Source organism: Lepidothrix coronata, unplaced genomic scaffold (assembly GCF_001604755.1).
Source record: "Lepidothrix coronata isolate B3197 unplaced genomic scaffold, Lepidothrix_coronata-1.0 Scaffold213, whole genome shotgun sequence".
Classification (NCBI taxonomy): domain Eukaryota; kingdom Metazoa; phylum Chordata; class Aves; order Passeriformes; family Pipridae; genus Lepidothrix; species Lepidothrix coronata.
The window spans coordinates 607,687-612,467 of NW_016690393.1; positions in this window are offsets into that span (position 1 = coordinate 607,687).

Genomic DNA, 4,781 nt, shown 5'->3' on the forward strand with positions numbered 1-4,781 from the left:
TTTTCTACCTTTTTTTTTTTCCCTTTTATTTGGGAAAAACAAACGTTGTCTTTCCCTGTGTCCCTGACAAGTAGCAAACGAAGCTGAAATGACACTTTAACTGCCTCCAGCAGGGGAGACTCCAAGGCTGCCCAGGTAAGGGGGATGTTGTATTGATTCCTTGTGGGTTTTGGATATGATGGCTTTGCTCTACTGGTTGTTTGGAAGAGTTGGCTGGAGGGAGAAGATGAAGGAGAATGGGCAACATTTATTTGTCTGTGACTCCTGAGCTCAATGAAGGGGTCAGGTGGAGCTGGGTCCTTGGGAAAGCGCTGGAGTTTCTGTTTGATAAAATCCTAGAATGGTTTGGGTTCAGGGAGACCTTAAAGCTCATCTAGTCCCACCCCCTGCCATGGGCAGGGACACCTTCCTCTATCCCAGGTTGCTCCAAGCCCCGTCCAACCTGGCCTGGGACACTTCCAGGGATGGGGCAGCTACAGCTTCTCTGGACAACCTGTGCCAGGGCCTCCCCACCCTCACAGAGAACAATTTTTTCCTAAAGAAACTTCTCACTGAGGACTGGGAGATGGGGCTGCAGTCCAGCAGAGCCAGTTCCATCCCCCAGCTCACGGAGCATCTCCCCTGGAGCAGCGAGGCCGCAGCACCCTCCTGGCCCAGGGCATCCATCAGGGCACTGCCACTCCTGCACTCCAGGCTTCCCCTGCTCACACCAGGGGCCCTCAGGGTGCTGTTCTCTCACCTCTCTCTGCTTTGGGGCTTCCCCACATCCAGCACTCCCCTCCCTGGGCTCGGAGCCGGCGCCCTCCACGCTCGCCCACACTGAGATCTCACTGGGAGAGATGAGATTTCGTTAATTGTGGAATCACAGAATCATTTGGGTTGGACAAAGACCTTCAAGCTCCTCGAGTCCAACTGTTTGCCCAGCACTGCCAAGCCCACCACTAACCCCTGTCCCCAAGTGCCACATCCACACAGCTTTTACATCTCAACCAGGTTTCTCTTGGGTTTGCCGGGGCCGCTCGGTTTTGCCTTTGGTTGGGTGAAGGGCACAGGGCAGACACACCTGGAGCAGAAGATGCTTTGAAGAAACATGATTTTTCTCTTCTTCTGTTTTTCCCCTGAGAGATGAGAGGAGCTCAGGGGGGGCTGCTCCCTTTAGCTGCAAACAACAGTGGAAATAACACCAGTGACCCCACAGTGCAGCAGGGAAAGGACACTGGAGTCATCCTCCTTCTGGAGCTTAAACGCTCTCAGGGTGACCTGACCTGAGTTCAGGTATGTGGTTTCTCTTCAAAGGAACCCCAGTGAAACTTGCACTGCTGGTGTGAGACAGTGAAGCTCAGAATGTGCTTTATTTATTTACTTTTTAATCTGAAAGAAATCCGGCCCCTGGGGCAAATAGCAGCAGCTTGTAGCAACCAAAGGCCCTTTCTCACTTAGATGAAGAGTCTCCACCTTTTATCTACTCTTCTGAACTTGAATTGAGCACACCCATTTTAAGGGAGTTACTAGAAGATTCCATGAGGTCTGGTTCAGGCTGGGTTCATCTGGAGAAGGATACGAAATAGCCTCGTTATTTTAATCCCCTTTAATTTCCCTGCTGAATACTGAGGGATCAGACAGAGGGAAGGCAACGAGGACACTCTAAAATTAGTCCCTGGCAGGTGAGCTGCCCATCAGCCCCTGGATCACAGGCTGGTGTGAGGGCTTGGAAGGGAAACAGCCCATTTATTTTCAGAAGTTTATTTTCTTTTCGGAAATGTATTTTATTTTTATTTTAGTTTGCAGCATGAGTGCAGCACGCCACACCCAGACCTCGGGGTGGGCTTCATCTGCTAAACCTGAGTCACTCAGTGCTGGCACAGCCTGAAGCTCCAATTGTGTCAGCTCTGATGCACTCTCTGGGCACTGCCAGGTCTAAACTGGGTCAGGTGAGCAGTGACCTGAAGTGCCCCGTTCTCCTGAATAAAACCAGAAGACTGGGGCAGCTGAAGGAGCTGCAGCGTCCACATCACACCTGCTGGCGGCTGAGCAGAATCCTACCCTCAGAGGCTGATTCCCTCCATTTTGATAGGTAAAACCAGACCTAAGCTGTTTAGGACTTGCTCATCATCTGCACTGAGACAGTCCTGGTATCCCCAGAGTGTGGGGAGCACTCCGGGATATTTGGGAGCCTCGTGGCACGGGCGGTGCAGAATCCTCTGCTGCAGACACACGGCTGCTTTGTCTGCGAGCTGTGCAGAGTGAGGAGCCTGCTGGGCTGAGCTGCTCTTTGCCTCCTTGTGAGGGTGAGAATTCGGTGTTAAATGCTCAGGAACAAGAACAGCTCAGGGGCAGCAAAGATCAGGGCTCTGCAGAGCCTCGGACGTGCCCGGGCTGTGACCAGGGGCCGAGGTTTTGAAGCAAATTGCACTTGGCAGCTGTTTTCATTTCACCCCGTGGTAAAAACCACCACTCTGAAAACAACCAGTTTGTGCAAAACGAGTCACCACAAGATCTTTGTTTCCCCGTTCCCAGAAGCCAGGCCTGACTCAGAAGTTATTAATCTGTGCTGGATAAAGGAGGAATGCAACGTTGTGTGTGTGCAGTGCCTGCTTAGTGAGGAATTTTGTTCAGGAATAATCTCAGATATACTGGATGCTCCTCACTTGGGATGGTTATTGGTCAAATTATCATGTAGAGTTCATGCTTAACAGTCATCTCTTATTTCGTGCAGTCAATACAAAGTTTCTAAGGCCCAGTGTGGAGACCAGTGAGTGCAGCCACGAGTGTGGATCAGGTTTCCAGTGACAGACAATAACCAGCACACTGTTAACCAGCAGCACAGGGGATATTAAGTCCCTTAAAATTTACAAAATTATACCCTCTCATCACACACAGCAAAAAGAATTATAATGCATTAAGTAATATATTTCAGGTTCATGTGGAATCGAGAAGTTAGGAAATGTAATCAGACAAGAATTCAGAAGGTTCAGAAGAAGCCTGGCTCAGAAGAATTTTTACAGCAAATTTGTACTCATCAATCCAGTTTTTTTGCTGAGGTACAAATATCTGTGCAGTACAGTGAAGCCTTCAGGCTCTTTCCTAGTTTTACTTCCAAACAACAGCAGTATTTTCTGGTTGCTTTGCGTGGATTCAACTCTGTGTGTCAGCATTCAAGTCAAGATCTGAGTAACTGCTTTCCTTCTGCTTTCTAAAACAAAGGAAAATCCCCTCTTTGTTGAGGCCACGTGAGTTGTTAGAGAATGTCAAATGCAAGAACTTTGCTGAAAGTTCATCCCACTCCAGCTGAGGCAAAACACCCGATGGTTGTTGTCACACATGTTGGGTCCCAGAAGTCAAAGCGTGCTCCGGCCCCCTTGGCTGGGAGCTGTGGGCAGGATCACGTCACTTCATAAGCACAAAACCCTAATCAGAGGAAACCTCAGAAGCAAAGAATGTCGGTGTTCTGTGTGACTCCAAACACACAGTAAAGGGGCCACAGGCATCTCCATAGCCTGTGATTTTCGGGGTTAGAGGAGTTCAGTTAAACCCCCAACTCAGTGGCCGACTGTTTCCAATTAGGTGAGGCACTTTTGGGACATAATCAATAGAAACGCCAAGTTGGCTTCACTGCCCGGTTACCTTGACCTGTGCTCTTTGAAAGTAATTAGCTGCCAGTGTTTGGACTTTTAAAGACAACAGTAGGACTACAAAAAGGACTGTGTGATGTAAACACACTTGTTTTGGCTTTAATTAGAGTAGGAGAAAAGTAGGAGTATAAGAAAAACAATGGAAAAGGTGCTTGATACAAAGGGTTCCTGGTGGAATTCCAAGGTCATGAGAGTTTTAACTGTTTCCCTCAGAGCCAGAGTCTGTAAATGAAGAACGAAGGGTGGTTCAGAATTCCTTCCTTCATCAACAGGCAAAAGCCTAACCCGAGTTAACAAGATGAAAAGCCGCTGCTTTCTCTTCAGCTTGGAAGCGGAGAACGATCACGGAATAATTATTTTGATTGCCAATTATCTGCACTGCCAGCCTGCTGTTCTGCTCTCTGAGGCACCTGCACAGCCCCTTCTGAACTCGGTTCTGCTGCCCAGCTGAAGGTCCAACAGCTTCCTCAGCACTCAGAGGCTCTCTGTGAATTGATGGAGCCTTCGTTTGGACAGTTGGAATTACTGTGGGAAAGTAGAAGGTGGAAATGTGGCCTTCTCAACACACATAAACTTCTCCTAAACACTCCAGTGCCTCGGTGTCTTTTTGCCTAAAATGGGAATTTCGTAACGCTTACGGTACTGTTGGGAAGTTTTAATATGTGGAAAACTTTTTCGAGTCACTGGTTGCAAATCACACAAAACCTGCAGAGTCCTGCTTGCTTAGATTAGTTATTATTTACAATACAGCTCTTGTAAATACAGCTATAACAATACAGTTATAATGTTATACAGTATTATAAAATAGTTATTAATTACAGATATTATACAGTTATAATATTATACAGTATTATACAATACAGTTATTAATTACAATACATCTATTATACAGTTATATTATACAGTATTATAAAATACAGTTATTAATTACATCTATTATACAGTTATAATATACAGTATTGTACAATGCAGTTATTAATTACAATACAGGTAGTATACAGTTATAATATTATACAGTATTATAACATACAGTTATTAACTACAGGTATTATACAGTTATATTATACAGTATTATACAATGCAGTTAATAATTACAATACAGCTATTATACAATTATAATATTATACTGTATTATAACATACAGTTATT